The sequence below is a fragment of the Pan troglodytes genome, chromosome 8 (genome assembly GCF_028858775.2).
Source record: "Pan troglodytes isolate AG18354 chromosome 8, NHGRI_mPanTro3-v2.0_pri, whole genome shotgun sequence".
NCBI classification, from domain to species: Eukaryota; Metazoa; Chordata; class Mammalia; order Primates; family Hominidae; genus Pan; species Pan troglodytes.
The window spans coordinates 142,612,570-142,634,610 of NC_072406.2; positions in this window are offsets into that span (position 1 = coordinate 142,612,570).

A 22,041-nucleotide genomic window follows, 5' to 3' on the forward strand; every position below is an offset into this window, starting at 1 on the left:
CAGGCGAAGGCTCCCTCAGAGCTGGGGGAGCCAAGCCCAGGGGCCCTTGCTGGTGCTTGTCCCCGCATCCCCAAAGTAAAGGGGCGTGAAACTCCCACCCTGACACAATCCAGACCCAACCAAGCCCAGGGAAGTCAGAGGGGTGGAGGCAGGAGAAGGTGAAAAGGGAGGGGTAGAGGCAGGAGAAGGTGAAGAGGGAGGGTTAGAGGCAGGAGAAGGTGAAGAGGGAGGAGTGTCATCCAAGGTGAAGAGGGAAGGGTGGAGGCAAGAGAAGGTGAAGAGGGAGGGGTGTTCCCCAAGGTGAAGAGGGAGGGGTGTTCCCCAAGGTGAAGAGTGAGGGGTGTTCCCCAAGGTGAAGAGGGAGGGGGGTTCTCCAAGGTGAAGAGTGAGGGGTGTTCCCCAAGGTGAAGGCGGAGGGGTGTCATCCAAGGTGAAGAGTGAGGGGTGTTCCCCAAGGTGAAGGCGGAGGGGTGTCATCCAAGGTGAAGAGGGAGGGGCGTTCCCCAAGTGAAGAGGGAGGGGTGTCATCCAAGGTGAAGAGCGAGGGGTGTTCCCCAAGGTGAAGAGGGAGACGTATTCTCCAAGATGAAGAGGGAGGGGTGTCATCCAAGGTGAAGAGGGAGGGGTGTTCCCCAAGGTGAAGAGGGAGGGTTGTTCCCCAAGGTGAAGAGGGAGGGGAGTTCTCCAAGGTGAAGAGCGAGGGGTGTTCCCCAAGGTGAAGAGGGAGGGGTGTCATCCAAGGTGAAGAGGGAGGGGTGTTCCCCAAGGTGAAGAGGGAGGGGAGTTCTCCAAGGTGAAGAGCGAGGGGTGTTCCCCAAGGTGAAGAGGGAGGGGTGTCATCCAAGGTGAAGAGCGAGGGGTGTTCCCCAAGGTGAAGAGGGAGATGTATTCTCCAAGATGAAGAGGGAGGGGTGTCATCCAAGGTGAACAGGGAGGGGTGTTCCCCAAGGTGAAGAGGGAGGGGTGTCATCCAAGGTGAAGAGCGAGGGGTGTCATCCAAGGTGAAGAGGGAGGGGTGTCATCCAAGGTGAAGAGCGAGGGGTGTCATCCAAGGTGAAGAGGGAGGGGTGTCATCCAAGGTGAAGAGGGAGGGGCGTTCCCCAAGTGAAGAGGGAGGGGTGTCATCCAAGGTGAAGAGCGAGGGGTGTTCCCCAAGGTGAAGAGGGAGACGTATTCTCCAAGATGAAGAGGGAGGGGTGTCATCCAAGGTGAAGAGGGAGGGGTGTTCCCCAAGGTGAAGAGGGAGGGTTGTCATCCAAGGTGAAGAGGGAGGGGTGTTCCCCAAGGTGAAGAGGGAGGGGTGTCATCCAAGGTGAAGAGGGAGGGTTGTCATCCAAGGTGAAGAGGGAGGGGTGTTCCCCAAGGTGAAGAGGGAGGGTTGTCATCCAAGGTGAAGAGGGAGGGGTGTTCCCCAAGGTGAAGAGGGAGGGTTGTTCCCCAAGGTGAAGAGGGAGGGGAGTTCTCCAAGGTGAAGAGCGAGGGGTGTTCCCCAAGGTGAAGAGGGAGGGGTGTCATCCAAGGTGAAGAGGGAGGGGTGTTCCCCAAGGTGAAGAGGGAGGGTTGTCATCCAAGGTGAAGAGGGAGGGGTGTTCCCCAAGGTGAAGAGGGAGGGGTGTCATCCAAGGTGAAGAGGGAGGGTTGTCATCCAAGGTGAAGAGGGAGGGGTGTTCCCCAAGGTGAAGAGGGAGGGTTGTCATCCAAGGTGAAGAGGGAGGGGTGTTCCCCAAGGTGAAGAGGGAGGGTTGTTCCCCAAGGTGAAGAGGGAGGGGAGTTCTCCAAGGTGAAGAGCGAGGGGTGTTCCCCAAGGTGAAGAGGGAGGGGTGTCATCCAAGGTGAAGAGGGAGGGGTGTTCTCCAAGATGAAGAGGGAGGGGTGTCATCCAAGGTGAAGAGGGAGGGGTGTTCCCCAAGGTGAAGAGGGAGGGGTGTTCTCCAACTCTCACGAGAGGGAGGTGTGGGCTCTGAGGGGAACTGCTCTGTGGGGAGCTCACTTCCAAAGTAGAGCCTTCTGACCCCTTCCCGAGGCAGCCAGAGCCTTCCACACTCCCAGTCCTCTCCTGCCTAAATGCATTTTAGGTGTGAACGTGCTCAGCAGGTGGTCACTGCCCCAGGAACATCTCATCATCTAGCATTTATCTGATACACAGAATGGGGCCGTTCAGTGTTGCCAGCCCCAAGTGACAGCTTGTAGGAAGCAGCTACATCCTGGGGGAGCCACAAGGACCAGAAGCAGCAGCACATGGGAAGTCAGGACACCCCAGCTCCCTGGCCCCATCTAGATCCAAGAGGAAATCTCAGCGCCTGGGGGGCTGCGTTGGATTTTGGCAGGACTGCACCCATAATTGGTATTTTATTGCCTTCTATCTACCAATTTACCCAGATAAATTTTATTTCTGTTATGCAAAATTAGGGATATAGATTGGTATATTTCATTCCATTCAATTATTTGGATGTTTTATGCAGTAATTTTCCAAGACTGTAACGTTACAAAGTTCCTATGTCAGCTTCTGTGAGAAACAACAAACTATACCTCTAACTTGGTTGGTGGCCGAAGTTATATGGATATAATCTAAACAAAAATTAAAGACCGGGTGGGGTGGCTCATGCCTGTAATCCCAGCACTTTGGGAGGCCGAGGTGGGCGGATCACGAGGTCAGGAGATCAAGACCATCCTGGCTAACACGGTGAAACCCCGTCTCTACTAAACATACAAAAAATTAGCCAGACGTGGTGGCGGGCGCCTGTAGTCCCAGCTACTTGGGAGGCTGAGGCAGAAGAATGGCATGAACCCGGGACGCGGAGCTTGCAGTGAGCCGAGATCACGCCACTGCACTCCAGCCTGGGCAACAGAGCGAGACTGCGTCTACAAAAAAAAAAAAAAAATTAAAATTGAAAAATATAATGAAAATAATTTGGGATATCTTTTGTAATCTGGTTCTTCTAGAACCCCAATATAATTGTGCAAATGATATGGTCCTACAAAGGTAATCTTAAATTTTTTTTGGTGAAGTTTTAAAAATTGCGACAGATTCATGACCATTACCCTGGTGTATTTTCTGACAGTGCTATTTTTTTGTGATGATGGACTGGTAAAGTATTTGTATTTATCCAACAGCTAAAAGAAACTGGAATGCACACCAACCCACATGAGATAACAGACAAGCAATGATATCACGGCTCATGAGAATGAAGAGTTCAAGGGCGCTGAGTTTATAGTTTTCCTTTCTTTACCATAGCTTCAGAAGTTTTTCTCAATACCCTGTGCCCTGAAGAGGATGGAATTTCATTTTCTTTTAGTTGAAGCTTGAGAAGTGATGACGGGAGGTTGTCTAGACTTTATACTTTGAAGTCCACTCCGGGATGCTTGACCTACGGGTCAGAGACAAGAAAGTGAAGTCTTGCACAGTTTTTGGCATCACAGTAGTTTAAGCCCTTCTTGATGTGAGGCTCTGTAACAGTGTGTCCGAGGCAATGGACAAAGACCAGGGAGTCTAATCAGAAGGAGGAACGAGCATGCTCTCCGATGTGCTTGGTAAACACAGAGATAAGTGGAAAATATCAACATGAACCTGTAGCCTTTTAAAAAGGGAAGCTTGTTCTGCTCCGATGTGACCCAGTCTACTGTGCCCTCCTGGGGCTCAGATGTGGGCTTCTCGTGCCATTCTCTGCTAAAAGGAACCAGGGCTACTTCGAGAGTTATTGACTCCCACATTTGGAGGAAGAGAACTGAAGACAGGCCTAGAACATCTATTCTGAGAAAACAAGGATGCATTCAAATGTGGGGAGGTGGTGACGGTGGAGTCAGATTTGAGGGGACATCACCAGGTCACATGTGGCAATTTCAACTTCAGAAACAAAACCATGACAGGCCCTGGTGATTACAGCTGAATCTGTAAATATCTGTAGGTCCAAGGTGATATTCAAAAGGAGTGAAAAATATAATACATACTAGAAAAAGAATAGAGAAACTTAATGGGAGCCACTGATCAGTTTCAAATTATAGAAACTATACATACATAACCCACAGTTTCTTGACAAATGCCCACTCATCAGATCCTGGGGGATGAAATGAAGGTCTTGGTACCAGCTCAACAGCAAAGCTTGCCAGCTAAGAGAGGCTTAAGTGAGGCACGGGACCCATGGGGAAGGGGGCTTTCTGGGATGCCAGGAAGTTGGAGGTGCTATTTAAAGACGCCCCAGGCCTGACTCTGCTCCCTGGAGTTAGAGGAATGATGCAGGCCTGATGAGTTTTGAGAACTGTGACATTGTTTGAGATCTGCAAGAATTTCCATTAAGGGCAAGATGATTTGCATAAGTCCTTCATAATTAGCGGTACAGACTTCCCAGCATCAAGGAAGCTTGATACAAGAAGAGTTAGGTTCTTCGGTCTATTAAGACCCTAATTTACTAATTTGTGGTGATATCAACAGCAACTGTGTGCCCCTCCCCTAGCCCGCATTAGGGATTTCAGAAACTAAGGAAGCTTGTGCATCTGTTTGTGCACTGGGTGGCTTGATCACCTTCGCATTTCTGTGTCAGGAGCCCCATCTAAATTGAATGCCCATGCATGTGTGTGTGTGCATGTGTGTGTGTGTGGTCCCCTCTCACCAATGCAAAGCCCACCTCCAACATCACAAGATGTAGCTACCTTTGAGCGTGGAGACCCTGTTGAAGTGGACACAGGTGGAAGGCTCCGGTGATGGGCCATGAGGGGTGATGGAGATGCACACTGCAGTGGTGGGGGTGGGGTGGGGTGGGCAGATATTTCTAGAGTAGCCTCAAGGACATAGGGAGGGACAGGGGTGGGGTGGGGTGACTGTGGGTCCTGGCTGGGATGGCTGATGAGAGTGAATGTGTGAACTTGGGGGAATAAGGTGGGTTACTTTTAACGAAGCTAAGGTTCAGGCACCTGTTGGGCATCCCATACATGGTTAGAAATATGGGCCTGGGATTCTGGGAAAGGTCAGGATTAAAGGTGGCAAGATTAAAGATCAGGATCCTTTGGAGGTAATGGTGTGGCAATGGCTAAAACCCAAGGACAGATGAGGTCGCCTGGAGCAGCTGACAGAAGAGGGCCAAGGTCAGACCTCCATGCAAGCCCAACAGCCTAGGACAGGGACACTCAGAGAGATGAACTCATGTGCCCAAGTTCAACTGGGGTCGGTGTCTGTAGATGGTGCCAAGGGCTCCACTCCCCTGTACTGTGCAATGCTCTGGCTGAATGGCTTCATACTCAGGGCCCTAGATTTAGGAGGGACTGTGGAAGTCACCTGGTCAGAACCCTGGCTCTGGTAGGTACCAGCTGAGTAACATCAGGCAGGGAACTTCACCCCTTTAAACCTCAGTTTCCCTATCTTTGTCATGAAGACAATGCCAGTGCCCTCCTCCCACACAACTGGGCAGTCAGGAGCTGGTGCATGGGAAGTGCTGAGCACAGTGCCTGGCCCACAGTAAGTATCTGAAAGTAAGAGTTAGTCAGGTTCCAGCCCCAGCTGAGGTCCGAGGGGAGTGGGTGGACAGAGTGCAGGGAGCTGGAAGAATACTCAAGAGACAGCAGGTAAATGAGATGTGGCTTTATTCAGCAGCTCTCTCATCAGCAGCTTACTCACTAGCAGCTCTCTCATCAGCAGCTCTCTTACACTGTCTGCCTTTATCTTGGCTGTCTGCTCCAGTTCTGTGGCTTCTCTCAGCAGCCGGCTCCCATGCACAGCTGCACGGCCAGCTCTCCCTTGCCTTCAGGGTCAGCAGCTTAACTCTTTCTCTCTCTGGGCATGAGCGCAAGCTATGTCGAGCCATGCCGAGCCATGTCGATCCATGCGGAGCCATGCTGAGCCATGCTGTTCTCTGGCTCCCCTTGGTCCATCTGCAAGATGGACAGCTCTGGTTCTCTCTCTCTTTCTCTGGGTGCCAGCAGCAAGAGCCATGTGGAGTCATGCCCAAGAGCTGAGCTGAGCCCAAGAGCATCTGTATGGCGCAAGCAGGGCAGTTATACCTTTTACAGACAATAGTGGCTTAGAGCCAAGTGATGGCCTTCCGTGTTATGGCTACATGGCTGTGATAACAAGTGGAGTTACACACCTGTGCTCGAAACTCGCTGAGTACACAGGATGTTTACCTTGGCCTATGCCCACTTGGCTGCAGTGCAGCCATGTTCCTTACAGGGTTGTTTTATATTCATCAGTATGCCTTCTGTCTACTTTCTGGAACATTCACGACTGATGGATTTGGCTTAAGTAATTCCCTCTCCTGGACTCCTCAGATCCTCAGTGCAGCACTTTTGGGCAGTCATTTGAGCAAAGCTCATGCTAAGCCATTCTTGCTACCTGTCTGTGTCTTCCTAGGGTCCCCCATGGAGGCTGGGCTGCCCTGGCAGGTGCCTCTTCCTGTGCTGACATCCACTCTCTCTTTATGCTGCCTGGAGGGGTGGGGCCTTTCCTCTGGTGGAGTGGGTAGAGAGACAATGAGGAAAGAATTTTCGCTTGTTTTGAAGAAAACATCCCATCTGCTCTTCATCTGTGTTGACAAACCCAGGCCACACAGGCCTGGGCCGGCAGACAGCACAGAGCTCACTGGAGCCTCCTGCCAGGCCACTGAAGATGCTCTTTCTGGTTCTAAAGTTCTCAGGGAAAAACGCACTGAGTTTACTGTTGAGCTCTACACACAGTATGGTCGGAGCTATCTTCAGGGACACATTAGGACACCGTAATGCAATGAGAATACAAGGAGAACCCTGATCTTGGATGTAGGACAAGGCCATAAACAAAGATTTCCCACACATGTTTATGAAAAATACAACCTAGCATTCTGTGTGTGTCTAAATGATCAATGTTCAATATCCTTTGTTACTTCAGACTATTTGGCAGTTTCTTCCTCCAAAAATGGGTATGATCCCCTTTAAATTAAAATCCTAATCTCTGTGTCTTAGAATGAAGGCATACTGTTCCTTTCTTTTGCCCTGCTAGTCTGAAAGCCATTCTCATTTCCACCTCGTCCAGGGCAGCAAGGGATGGGGGTGGTGTTGGGTTTGCTTACTGACTTCTAGGATTGAATTCTTCCTGCTGACACCAGGAGGCGTGTCCACACGGAGAGCACCTCCATCTCCCCTTTGGTACCTTCTGCCCCTCCTAACTCCAATCCACAGAGGGCACAGTGGGGTGAGGGAGACCTGAGGGGTCTCTTTGAACCATGTCCTGGGGGTTTTCTGTGGAGTAGGGAAGTGGAGCGCTCTGAGCTCAAGGCTCAGGGCCTGAGTGGGTTTAGGGTCTGTGTCTATGGCGTGGCCACATCCCCCAAACGTCTGGCTTCTATTTTATTACTTGAAGAGTACGCCATTACATCAAGGAGTTGATTTCTTGGCTATATGCATGTATTTTAACTACAAAACAGTGTGTTCAAATATGTAATTTTCAGTTTCCATTGTGATCCAGATAGACTCCAGCAGGTTCAAGAATGCTCTGTTGACATTTCTCTCTAAACCGGAAAACATTGCTTTAGCTCCTGCTTGGCTCACAGAAATGCAAATGAACACCTAGTTTCTTCCTCGCTATTAGAGGGAACAGACACACGAAGATGTCAGAGGAGGCTGGGGACAGATGAGCCAGTGGGACTCCAGCTCTTCTCCTTGCCCACGGAGGCATCTCTGGAAGTTTGGGTCCCCTGAAGTTGGCTTTTCTTCCGTGGATGTGCCCTTGACATGGGATAAAATGAAGGTCGTTGTAGGTTAGGTAGTAGGGGCTCTTAGCGAAGGAGTTTCACTTTCAACAGATAGATCCAGTCAATGACAGACACCTATGTACAAGCTAGTCGAAGGTGAAAATAACTAACTTTGGACCAAATAAAGCTTTCTTTAGATTAGATGGTTCTTTGCTTTCCTTTTCTATTCAGTTTTTTTTGTTTTGTTTTGTTTTGTTTTTTGTTTTTGAGACAGGGTCTCGTTCTGTTGCCCAGCCTGGAGTGCAGAGCCACAATCTCAGCTCACTGCAGCCTCACACCTCCTGGGTTCAAGTAATTCTTGTTCCTCAGCTTCCCGAGTAGCTGGGATTACAGTTGTGCACCACCACACCTGGCTAATTTTTGTATTTATAGTAGAGACGGGGTTTCACCATGTTGGCCAGGCTGGTCTCCAACTCCTGAGCTCAAGCGATCTGCCCTCCTCTGCCTCCCAAAGTGCTGGGATTACAGGTGTGAGCCACTGCGCTCAGCCTCTATTCAGTTTTTTTAAAAATGCCTTTCCCCTGTGAGCTATTTTTGGTTATTGATAACTTAGACACAGGTTTCCATTCTTGGGTCCTGTGAAGTCATCGTGATATACCAGCTGCACCAGGGCGTGGGCCGTAGCCTGCAAGCTGGGCTCTGTAGATATTAATACATCCTAGGGCCTGGGTCAAGGCTGCTGTGTGGGCCTAACAGCACCCAGACTGCCAGTCCCTCCCTGCCAACACCTACATGAAAATAACCAATTTAGTCTAACTGCCTCTCCACCATCAAAATCAACAAACTGTAACAAGCAAGCAAAAAGAAACCCTTGATCATTCAATTAAATAGTCAGTTTAACTCAGTTAAAAAAGAAAAACGAAAGCAACTCCAAAACCAAGCTGCCGCTTTGGGTAGAAACATCCCATGTGTTTGCGTGTGCATCCACCCATATGGCATGGCGAGACGCCTCCTGCAGGCCTGCCCCCAGCCCTCCTGAGTCAGCAGCTCTGGGACCTTAGACTTGACATTTTCAAATGTGATGTCATTCTATGTTGCCTTTTTACACCCAAGGTCTTAGCATGGTATGAAGTAAATGACTGAAAACTACTTTTTGGTTTCTTTAACGGGAGTTGCTGCATTGTGGCTTACTGATGGGCACTATGTATTGGATTTAAGAAAACATATCAGTTACTGTTTACAGGTGCATTTCTCCTAAGTATCTGAGTGGAAACGTTTGGCAGTGTTTTTTGCAGTGCAGTTTAGGCATCATCCATCCCTGCATTTGGAGTGGGCTCCTTCCCGTTTCAATCCTGTTCATCCTATTAAACACTGAATCATGTGCCCTTGGTCAGATTTGCCTTCAGGAGATCCTGGAGGCTGCAGTCTGAGCTGGTGGCTGGATTGGGGCATCTTTTAGGAGGCCATTGACTACTGGGAGTTAGAAGGTAAAGGCTTGAAACAGAGTGTTATGTATAGAGATGGAGAGGAAGGGGAGTTTTAGGGAGATACAATTAATAGGATTTGGTACCTGTGTGGATGTGAAGGTTGGTGAGAGAGAAGAAAAGGACAACCTGCAGGATTTGGGCTTGGGTGAGTGATAGGGGAGTGGTGCTGGGAACCCAGGAAGAGGAGCCAGCTGGGGAGAAAGGTGATGAGTGCACGTGAGGGACCTGTTGGTTCTGTTCAAGGGAAGCAGCTGGGCTGGAAGCCCAGCTTTGGGTCTTGAGGTCCTGAGAGTATACAGTGAAAAGAACAGTGATCTCTCTTGCCATCATTTTTCTGTTTTCAAACTATAATTTTTGTGCTTCTCTTTATTACTTTATACCTTCTCCTTCCTTGCACTTGTTCTTTTTCTATTTTCTAGTGGTGGAAGATTAGACGATTGATTGAGACTTTTTCTTTTCTATGTGACCTTATTGTTAAAGCATTGACCTGGCTTCATCCTGCACATTTGATAACATTGTGTTTTTATTTCCATTCAATTAAAGATATTTTCAAATTTTCCTTGTGACTTCCTCTTTGGCCCATATATTATTTAGAAGTGTGTTATTTAATTTAGCATTTTGAGGCATTTTCCAGATATCTTTCTGTTATTGATTTCTAGTTTAACTTAATTTGGATTAGAGAACATACTTTGTATGATGTTTTTTTCCTTTATGTTTGTTGAGGTTTTAAGGTCAAGAATATGGCCTATCTTAATGAATATTTAATTTAATCTGGAAAAGAATGTGATTCCACTGTCATTGTGTGGAACATCCTATAAGTGCCAGTTAGGTTAAGTTGGCTGACGGTGTTATTCAGATATTCCATATTCTTGCTGGTTTTCTGTCCACTTGTTTTCTCAATTACTCAAAGGGAACCAGTGATGTTTCCAACTCTCTTTATAGATCTGTATACTTTTGCCTTTCAGTCCTCTCAGATTTTGCTTCATGTACATTGAAGCTTTGTTGTCAGGTGCATAGACAGTTAGGATTGTTATGTCTTCTTGGGGAGTTGACTTTATTCTCATATAATGTCCTTCTTTGTCTCTGGTAATTGTCCCCATTCTGTAGTCTATTTTTTATGGCATTAATATAAGCAGGACAAGTCTCTTTCTTTTTATTAGTGTTTATACAGTATATATTTCCCCATCCTTTTGCACTTAACATGTGTATGTATCATATAATTTTATACATATATGTATGCTTGTCTATATTCAAAGTGAGTTTCTTGCAGATTGCATATATTTTGATCATACTTCTTTATTGTCTGATCATCTCTGTCTTTTAGTTGTTTTTTAGACCATTTCTACTTAATATAATTATTGATAATGCTGGATTTAAAACTACCCTATTGCTAGTAGTTTATTGTTCTCCTCTGGTTATCTTTGTGTGCCATTTCCTTAAATAATTCACCTCCCTTCCTTTACAAACTCACCAAATTCCAACCCGCTGTGTGTGTGTGTGTGTGTGTGTGTGTGTGTGTTTTCTTTCTGAAAAGTTTAGACATGAATCCAGAATTTCCATGCTCTGTTATCAATATATTTCATGTGTGTAAGTCTTGTCTCCTATTAGATGGTGGGTCCTTGACACTGGAGGCCATGCTTTTGTGTCCCTCACAGCACCTAGAAGAGTAGATGCCTACGGATGGAGTTGACTGCCCAGCTAGGGTGACCCAATCATCTGGTCCCTTTATCATGGAAGATGCTGAATGATATTGGAGGGACAACTGTGTCATTACCATACAGGGGCACTTATCCAGCTGCTATCTACCTTCAGCTAGACCCTTGGTGCATCATGTGTTTCTGATGAGACTTTTTTAGTTTTCTCACCATCTCAGCCCACCCTTCCCCTCTCTCTCACACACTGTGGGTGTGGGAGCTGCATAGATCTCCATTTGTGGTCCACTTCTACCTGAACACCTCTCATCCACTGATCCCAGTGATTTACACCCACACCAGGTGCAGTTCCAACAGAGATCTGTCTTCTGGGCTCCTGGTTGACGTACCTGTCCATACCCTAATGACACCTCAAATGCCACATTTCTCATACTGACCTTTCTCTTTGACTTTCTGTCTTGGATGAGGAATCATATTCCTATAAGACCCAACCTCAACGTCATCTTTGAATTCTCCTTCTCACCCATTCCTTCTCTTCCCATCTAATCAGTCACCAAGTCTTCTCTTTTTCCCAACTTTGTCTTTGCTGTCTGCTCCACCACCATCAATGCTACTCTCTGGGATTAGAACAGTGGCTTGTGTCTGATCTCTCCAGACCTGTGGGCTCCTTTCCTCATCCCTGCTGGTCCCCTGCCTTAAACCACTGCCATCTCCACTCCCTCTGGACCTGCGGGGATTCTTCTTGTCCTTCCTCTAACTTAAGTTAGACAATAACTGCCCGGCCATGTCTTTCCCATCCTGGTCTCTCCATTCTCATCTCAGCGCTTACACCATCTGTCTCACATGGCGCTGGTTTGTCTCCTCCCTTCGAATGGAGGCTTTTTGTGGGTGGAGTCCATGTCATATTCCTCTTGGTAACTCCGATGCCTGGTGCACAGTTGCTTCTCAGCAAATGCTTACACTGAGCAAATCTTTTGTTCTAAACATTTCAGCTTCCCTTGATAATGGGAGTCTTACTACAAATGGCAGAATGACACGTTTGCATTTCTTTTCTGCTCCGGGTTGCTCTGAGGATTCAAGAGTTTCACCTTTTCGATTTGACTTTCTTTCAACTCTCTAAAAGTGGGAACAGAGTTATTCCCTATCCTCTAGAAGAACTGGGTGAAGTCTGAAATCAGAAACAAGAGAAATTCACAAGAGACACCTGCAGCTGTTGGGAGCTCCATCAGTGCACTCGCCTGTGTGTTATTTACACCCCAATCTCAACTTGGAAAAGCAATGCAACCAAATAATGGGAAAGAAATTAGGACAAGAGTTTGGTCGCCACAGGGCTGAAGCAGAGTTTGACCCCATGGAGTTGTTTTAAAGCTATTTCACCACAAAGACTTTTTTCCCCTCTGAAAATGTGTCTCACCACCAAAGACAAGGTTTGTTTTACCCTGTTTAATACTTAATTTCCAGTGGACTGACTTATGCAGTGGAGTCAAGTCTCTTGCGTCTGCCCAGCCACTGACTGGGGGAGAGAAATAGCCTTGTCACATCGCATTAACAGCGATGGAGCAGGCCGCCTGGCGGCCACTCAGCCCCGCCACCATGCTGATCCGTGTGCAGGAAATCATCGCTGACTCCCCAAAGTGCTCTTGATTTCTTGATTTGGCCATTTGTCAGGTTTCCATTGCTTGCACCCCTGGGCACCTGTCTCTGAGGACAAGCAGAGCCTTTAAGGAAAAAGACTGTTTATTCATCTCTGGGAAACATGAGTAGCTGCATTGCAAAATGAAAATGTAAGATTGGAAGTGAAAACGTATGAGGGCTACTCCTTGCAGAAGCCCTAGCCCTAGGTGCTGTCAGCTTCCTGGGAGAAGTGACATGAGACGGGGCTGTCCTTGTGCTGATTAAAGACATGGAGTGTAGGGGCGACGACCTCGGGTCTGTTTGAATATTTAGATCCCAGCTTCTGTGGAAAACATTAATAATTTTATACTAGATGTGAATTTTCTGACCTGTTTTCAACCAAATGTAGAAAAGAAACGTACTTGTAGAGCAGGTTCTGCAATAGGCTCTGCAGTAGGCACTTTATGTGCACTGTCTTAGATCATGGAATTATCTTAATGGTCCTTTTTTCATGAAAAGCCTATGAACAGGTAGCTGTTTTTGTTCTTGAGCTTTCTAGGTTTAAGTGTGTTTCGTGTGTGTGTGTGTGCACGTGTGTGTTTATGTGTGTTTGTGTGTGCACACATGCATGTGTGTAAATGTGTGTTTGCATGTGTACAAATGTATGTGTGTGCATGTTTGCGTGTGTGTGTGTGTGTGTGTGTGTGCTGGGAAGATCCAGTGGCCCGTTGAGCAAGACTGATTGCCTTCTGGTTTGGTGCTATCTGGGTGCTAAGGGACTCTTTGGGGCATAGAGGGACCTTTACTGATCTGCAGTGAACCCCAGGAGTCCAGTGTGAATTTGCTCATACAGTTCATGGGCTTCTGTCACATGGTTTGTGCTGCCCATAGGAAAATGCTGGTAAATGAAGAGGAGTCAGGCTCAGCTGCCACAGAATCTTGGGTGACTTTCCTGCGGTTAACATATCAGTATGTATAAGCTCTCAGAGGCAAACACGAGGTTGGTGTTTCTCTTGGAAACAGAAATTGTTGGGGATCCATCCCCTGTCCACAAGCGAGCCATGGTGGCTGTGTCAGCCTGGGTGCCACTCACAGCTTCCCTGGAGAAGTCGTCAGCCAGAGAGGCAGCAAGTCTCTCCCTGAGTTCTTGGTGTCGGCTGGAGAACTGGGGATAAATGGCGATTTTGAAGGGCTGGGTCTGGGGGCAGGACCAGAGCTTTCTCTGGCTGTTTCCAAGCGTGAAGCAGCTTCCCCAAGGAGATAGTGACCTAAATGGGGAGAATTAGGCTGGATTAAACGACTCATTAAATGTCACCTCCATAAAAGCAGGAGGGACGAGAGCTTGGAGTGCAGAGCCACGCGGGGATCAGCGTGAGGGGTGCAGGTGGAAACAGAGCTTGAAGCTGTCGCTTTCTGCCAGCCACCCCCATCTGGGCTGCTTAACAACAGCCTGGATCGGAGCATGACAGAGGCAGAAGTAGGTCCTCAGAAGGTATTTGTTGAATAAAATGAATGAGGGAGGTGGTGGCCCACCAGGTAACAGGTAACATGCCCATCTGGCTCAGCCTCAAGGTCTCGGCTGGCTCTCCTGGGGGCACAGCCTGCATCCATCCGAAGGGCCCCTGTGGATAATTCTTTTTATTTCCTTTGTACTGTCAGCACAACAAAAATTGTCATCGTTGATAACATCTTATGCTATATGAAAATACAAAGCCCTAAAAATATGTGCAATTTGGAAAAATTAAGGTGAATTCAAACACTTAAAAGGCCCGCTTCAGCTCCATCGTCCAACAGTAACAGCGCTGTGTCTGCACCTCCCCACCACCTGTGCAACCTCCTGCTCCAGCTTGTGGTTCCTGGTGTTATTTTCCAATAACTGCAACCAGGACTCCTTGCAGGGCAACTGATGTCTTTCAACCTTGAGGCAGGAAAAGATGAGGGTGGCTTGGAGCGTCCTTCTCTCTGAACACACCCTTCCTGTTGCCAGAAAGAGACAATCCTTTCCTTAAGGGCAAGGACAGAGTGGAAAGGATGAAGGAGCCAGCTGGTAGGGCATTGCGAGCCAATATGATGGGAAGACGAGAAAGCTGAAGGTTAAGGGACAGAAATGAGTCTGCAAATGCCATGAGCTCACCATGAAGCACAAGAGGAAAAGGTTAACATGGAGTGTGTATAAAGGGGTTTCTCCTAGCAGACAGGAGTGAACAGAGCAGGACATGCTTCAGAAGTGGTGGATTTATGGCGTGTTCAGTCCCTTCTCAGTTATGTTCCTGTCTCTGACGTGTGGAGATGGACTTGTTTTTGTGCAAGCAGGAAAGAAACTTCGTAGGAAAGTGGGAGAGAGTCCAGCAGTCCCGGGCCGGGTAGGAACCATCCGAGGACAAGAGAGATCCATCCAGAGTGGAGGCCATGTGTCATCCCCAGGGGGAAATGGCAAGGGACGTCCACAGCTGCTCACCCCCAGTGGCCACACACAGAAACCACATGGAAGAGAGTTTATGGTATTCTAGGATGGCAAATTATCCCAGTGGACTAGGGAACAGAGCCAACCACTCAGAGCCAGTTCCTTCCTTCTAGACCAGAGGACTCCACACTTCCTTGACCAGATCCATCATTAACAATGCCTTTGACATCAGGATCTGATCACATGTGTGTGCAAATGCACACACACAACATACACTTACTAGAAGAGTGGGTGAGTAGAACCTATGATGGGTAATAGATACACAGAGTGTGCATTTATTCTTTATCTACCTGTCTGGGAAGACAAGGCCCACTGGCCCTCCTGTGAATGTGGCCACCACAGACAGAGGACCCCTCACTGCCTGAGTAGCTGGCGAGTGACCAGTGGGGAAAGGAGGACGAACATGCCATCCCATCTCGGTGCCACCTCTGGTCCCAGAACCAGCCTTCTCGGGACCCACAGAATCAGGGTCTTGGGTGTTACTTTGGGGTTCAGGCTTGGGACGTTTTAGTGAATGTTCTTTGTGGGGGCACCAGACAGGCCAGGGAATGCCAGCGAGGGAGTTTTCCTTTTGAGAAGAGAAGTCTTTGAGGCAAACTCAGTTATCTTGGAAGAGGGGCAGCTTCTCTGACAAGAGAAGATAGGAAGCCACTGTCATCTTTTAAGAGAAACGCAGACTCCGGTACAAGATGTCAAATGGACGGTTGCTGTTCTGTGTAAACAGGAGATAATGTCTCCCTCTTGTCATGAGTGCTTCCTCGGTGCTGGGCTGAGTGCTGAAGACTCAAATCCTCCGTCTTGGGGTCTCGTCATTATTTGCTTCCCTGGTGCTGGGCTGAGTGCTGAAGACTCAAATCCTCCGTCTTGGGGTCTCGTCATTATTTGAGTGCTTCCTCGGTGCTGGGCTGAGTGCTGAAGACTCAAATCCTCCGTCTTGGGGTCTCGTCATTATTTGAGTGCTTCCTCGGTGCTGGGCTGTGTGCTGAAGACTCAAATCCTCCGTCTTGGGGTCTCGTCATTATTTGAGTGCTTCCCTGGTGCTGGGCTGAGTGCTGAAGACTCAAATCCTCCGTCCTGGGGTCTCGTCATTATTTGAGTGCTTCCTCGGTGCTGGGCTGAGTGCTGAAGACTCAAATCCTCCGTCTTGGGGTCTCGTCATTATTTGAGTGCTTCCTCGGTGCTGGGCTGTGTGCTGAAGACTCAAATCCTCCGTCTTGGGGTCTCGTCATTATTTGAGTGCTTCCCTGGTGCTGGGCTGTGTGCTGAAGACTCAAATCCTCCGTCTTGGGGGTCTCGTCATTATTTGAGTGCTTCCCTGGTGCTGGGCTGTGTGCTGAAGACTCAAATCCTCCATCTTGGGGTCTCGTCATTATTTGAGTGCATCCTCGGTGCTGGGCTGAGTGCTGAAGCCTCAAATCCTCCGTCTTGGGGTCTCGTCATTATTTGAGTGCTTCCTTGGTGCTGGGCTGTGTGCTGAAGACTCAAATCCTCCGTCTTGGGGTCTTGTCATTATTTGAGTGCTTCCCTCGTGCTGGGCTCTGTGCTGAAGACTCAAATCCTCCATCCTGAGGGCCCTTCTGCATAGAGGCTTGTCCCTGTCCTGTGGCAGAGGTAGCTCAGGTCGGCCTAGCTGAAGACCCAACTCCTAGTTAGTGGTGGGGTCTGGATTCCATCCAAATGTCTAACTGCAAACACATTATGTTCTCATAATGGCTTCTGTATTGAATCTTCCGACATTTCTTAGGCAGCACGGAGGAGGTGGGGAAACGCATTTCATTCCCAGGGAATAGTAGCTTGATTATTTTGTGCTGCTTAATATTTATAAATACTTTCCAATCTAAGATGTAACTTTTGGTGAAATAATACATGACCTCATGCAGTGAAGGCTCAATTGGCCTTTCTCTACTAAATTATGGTAGATACAATGGTTATTTCGAAATATATCTGCACTTGGCACACAGTCAGTAAACATGTCATCTTAATTCATTATGTTTCCACCCCTGTATCTGGACCTGTCTGACTCATAAATGATCAATTTTTGGTTTCTGAAATGCATAAACATAGAATACTCAGAGGGTGATATTGAAATGAGCACTTAACAGGGAAATAGTCATTATTTTTTATCATTATCATTTAGCTGTTGGTTCCTTCGTGGTTTAGGAGAATGTGATGAAGTCTTGGTTATTGTTCTCGGGGAGGCAGGGAGCCGCTGATGACCCCAAACCTCATTAGCGCCTTTTCTTTCAAGCTCTTCCATGCAATTTTTATGGCAGGTACAAGGAGTAATCTGCATGGTCAGTTTTGCATCTCGGCCTTTTCTCCAGCTTTCTTCCTTCTGTCTGTGCTACAAGTAATGGACGGGTAAGAAAAGCAAAGAAAGAATTGCAGAGCTTGGAAAATTCAGCTGCAAATTCTAAATTCCATTGTCATAAACAGGGCCGTTTGGAAAGGCAACCCCTTTCTCTCCAGGCTCCTCCAGCCCATAGGGGAGATATGCTTCCACGATAATGCCTTAAGAATGCATCTCCAGGCCTGGACCAGTGGCTCACGCCTGTAACCCCAGCACTTTGGGAGGCTGAGGTGGGCAGATCACCTGAGGTCAGGAGTTCGAGACCAGCCTGGTCAACATGGTGAAACCCCGTCTCTACTAAACATACAAAACTGAGCCCGGCATGGTGGTGGGTGCCTGTAATCCCAGCTACTCAGGAGGCTGAGGCAGGAGAATTGCTTGAACCCATGGAGGTTGTAGTGAGCTGAGATTGTGCCACTGCACTCCAGCCTGGGCAATCGAGTGAGACTCCATCTCAAAAAAAAAAAAAAAAGAAAAAAAGAATGCATTTCCACAAAATGTGCCCACCCCAGCCAGTGCAGAACCCACCCACGACTGTGCTCCCCTCACTTGGAGACTTGAAGACTTGGCCTCCACCAAGTCCCCTGCTGGAAGGACCACAGAGTTCATCTTCCGTCTCCATCCACAGGGGCTTCTTCACATGTGAACGGACACAGAAACATCGGCACAGGCTTCCTTTGATTGAAACTCCTACCTGGTGGGTTGGATGTTGGAGGTAACCTCCACCTTCTGTTGTGTCTCAGGCCTCCTTTGGAGGTCATTGTAGCAGGAAACTGTCGACGTTATGCCGTGCTGGGATGTGACGCTCAGCCCCACACTTTTGTAGGGATGACATGGGACATTCCACATACTCGAAGGGTCCCTGCTGTCTCGCTGATACCCCTGTTCACTGTGGGTTAAAAGGAGGCGGCAAGTTCCTTTAGCCCCTGATAGAAGCTCAGACTAGGTTTCTATTTTTTGTGATAATAAACATGTTTCCAAAGTTGTAGGAATGTATCAACATTGTTATCAATTATTCCACTACATTATTTTCTGACCTGCTTCCAGTGGGGGTTGGTGTGTCCGTTCTCTCATGTGCTTCAAAGGGAGGAGCCTGAGGATGTGTTGTTGGCATTCCTGTGGGAGCCTCGGCCCGGATGAAGGCTCTGCAGATGCCTGGCATCCTGGGCCGACACTGGGGAAGTGGCCTCCATCCCTGGCTGTGTGGTGGCATCCCTGCGTCAGCTTGGCAGCTGTGGTGTGGCCACAACTGCGGTGCAGGCCTGGACCTGGCTGTGCTCACCTCATGCTGTGTTAGCCAATTGGATTTCCAGATCTTAAAGGAAAAAAGGAATTGATTAGAAGTAACACAGTCAAGCTCTGAGCAAATATGTGCATGTATTTAACAATGATTAGCCGGCAAACTAGAATCCGGCATGGAGCCCTTAGGGAGGCCTTTGTTCCCCACCACTTCCCCCACCATTGAGACAGCACGCCCCAGCCAGCCTCGGCAGCCCTCTTGCCTCTCCCCTGCTGAGACAGCACGCCCCAGCCAGCCTCGGCAGCCCTCTTGCCTCTCCCCTGCTGAGACAGCACGCCCCAGCCAGCCTCGGCAGCCCTCTTGCCTCTCCCCTGCTGCTTCCCCGTGTCCTCCCAGCTCCTGTGTCCCCTTTTTGATGACCCTCCTGGGCCGTCTGGCCTCAGTCTCTCGTGTTTTCTCTTTGGGGCCAATGGAAGGTTGTGTTATTAGGGCACCAGGACTTGCCCCCATCAGTCCTGCTGGGCTGCTACAACAAAGTCTCACGGACTGAGGGCTTATCAGCCACCAGTGTCACCGTCTCACCGTTTTGGAGCCTGGAGGTCTGAGCTCAGGGTGCCAGCAGGGTCGGCCTCCTCCAGGCTGCAGATGGTCGCCTTCTCCTGGGTCCTTGCTTGGAGAAAAGAGCACAAGAGAGCCCTCTGTGTGCCTGTTATAAGGCACTGATCCTATCCGTAGGGCTCCACTTTCATGACCTGGTCTTCTCCCCAAACCCCCACCTCCTGACACCATCACCTTGGGGGTTGGGTTTCAACCTATGAATTTTAGGGACACAGCATATGGCCTGTGTCGCCCCTAACTGCACCGAGCTCCTCTCTGCAGCTGCAGTCCTTACTCTTATCTCAGGTTCCTTTTTCTTGCCTCTGCCATTTGCTCACGGCAACGACAGTAAGCCAGCCCACCCTGACTGCTAAGCAGGAGGCTCTGTCTCTCTGGGGAGGAAGCCATCATCCCTCTTCCCAGGTAGAGGGGCCACGGTCAGCTCCTGGGAGGGAGGGGCTCTGCCTTTTTGATTGGCATCCTGTAGAAGGCTGGTTTTGCCTGGAAACCTGAACAGACTATGCTCTACAGCAGAATCAAAGGAGGTGTCCACTCCAGGGTGCCCCAGGGCATAGCAGGCACAAGGCAGCCGAAGTTCCTCCCACAATCCTCAGCCTTAGAACCCAAGAACAAAAGTGCAGGACAAAACCCGTGGCCAGGCTGCTGGGGAAGAGGGCCATCACCTGCACATAGCCAGACCCGAGTTAGGGGACGGGGACTGCGTCAGGGCCTCCGATCACCCCCACATGCAGAGATTCACTGGGACTCATGGTTAGGATGGATGATGGCAGCACAGAAGCACACAGGACACACAGCCCGTCAGGAGGGAGGGACACAGGCGGGGCTGGAGGAGTCCACCTGCTGGCTTCCTTCTCCTCTCTTCCTGCCATGCGGGCCACATGGAGCTCCCTCCTCCCTGCAACAACAATGCAGCAGCCTGTGGGGGAGGTTTCTACCAGGGGCTGGTCAGGTAGGCGCCCTCTTCTCAGCAGGCACTTGAATTCCAGACTTCCAGGAGGAAAGCTGATGTCCAGCACCAACCTCATTGTACATGCAGTTTTGGCACAGAGAGTGGTGGGAACCCACCCGAAACCCAAGTGCCCAGATGCAGCTGAAAGCTGACCTTGCAAATGGACCTTTCTCCAGAGAGCAGTCAGGTGCTATGCAGCCCTCTCTGCACTGAGACATTCACTGTTTCCCAGAGAACTTCATTTCCACGGAAAACAGCTTTTTTCAAAAACAAAAAAAAGGCATCATCAGCATCCTTATTTTTCTAACAATGTTTTTCTTTTTTTTTTAATTATACTTTAAGTTTTAGGGTACATGTGCACAACGTGCAGGTTAGTTACATATGTATACATGTGCCATGTTGCTGTGCTGCCAATGTTTTTCTAAACTGCCCTCCAATGTCTGTCTTGATTTCTAGTTCAAAAAGCATGACGAGTTGGAAATACTGAACATTTGCACTAGTGTGCATGAAATTCCAGTGGTTAAGACTTGTGTGCATCCTAAAATTTTATTCACAAACACTGATAAAGCCGCAGAGCATTAAAAGTCAAAAGTAATCCCTTAACCTTGGAATCAATACGATTATTGTGAAATGATGGGTATTGATGATCTGTTTGAGAGATTGTGAGCTTCTGAAGTTGAAAATAATCAGGTGCTGGAAGTATTTGTAACTGCGCATAGATAAGCCTTTAACAGCTCATTAAACCCATTTTTCCCTCATAAGTGAAACTGGCCCCAGTCAGCAATGTTTAATTGAGAGAAAAACAATGAAACTGAATAATGCCATTGGTTAGATACAGAGTTGGGTTTGCTACAACATGTGAAGTTAGTGCCTGCTGAGTATTTTAAGGAAAATGCCAAATTTACCATACACATTTATTTTCTTCATTATAGACCCTGTTTCAATGACAGTTTTTTCCTCAAGTGACCCTCTGAGTCACTTCTCAGGGACAGCCACACTGATGCCATTATTGCCACATGGGGTCTTCCGTCTAAGACTAGAGCCAAGGACATTCCCCAAGCTCAGTGGGACCACAGTGCCTGGAAACACAGCGCTTTTCCCAGGAGTGCTAAGTGGCGGTTTTTGGGCAGCGCAGCATTAAACTTGAGCTCCTTTCAGGGATCATCTTGCAAGAGTCATCCTGCTGCTACCCTGATGATACCAGTCCTCGGAAGACAGTTTAGTTGGAAACTGAAGGGACTTGGGGTGGGAATTCGCTGCTAGGGCCTGAAATGCCTGCCTGTAGGACTTGGCCCGCAGAGCTTTGTCCTCTTGCCTGCCTGTGCCTTTGTGCTCTAACAATAGAGTGGTTGGGGAAGAAATCGGAGAAGGCACTGCCTCGTTCAAGGCGGGGCCTGGGCAGCGGTCTATGGATAGGGTCTGACTGCTCCCAGTTTTCAGAGGCACGTTCAAGCAGTGACTCCCGGTTCCCCCTAGAATGCCGTCTCCATTTAACATGGGAGAGTGAGGGATTGTTTTTAATAGGGGGTAACTTTGCCTATTCCTGCCCTGGCAGATCTACTAGGGCACCTACCTGGCCAGCCCCTAGTAAAAACCTCAGGTAGAAACCTCACTCACTGGCTGGGGCAAAGTGAGCTCCAGGTGGCCCATTGTGGGAGGAAAAGAGGATGAGGAAGCCAGTACGTGGACTCCTCCGGGCCTCGCCTGTGACCCTCCCTCCTGATTGGTTGTGACCCTCCCTCCTGATTGGCTGTGACCCTCCCTCCTGATTGGCTGTGACCCTCCCTCCTGATTGGCTGTGACCCTCCCTCCTGACTGGCTGTGACCCTCCCTCCTGACTGGCTGTCTTCCTGGAATACGCTGCGGCACAACAGAGCTCCCAGGGCATTGGGGGAAGGCAGGTTCTTCCCTGCGTGGGGTGGGATTCACAGGCAGGCAGAGAGATGGCTTGACGTGGTGACTCCTGGTTCACATGGCAGCTTGAGGGAGGCGCTGGCAGGTGGGTGCAGCCTCCC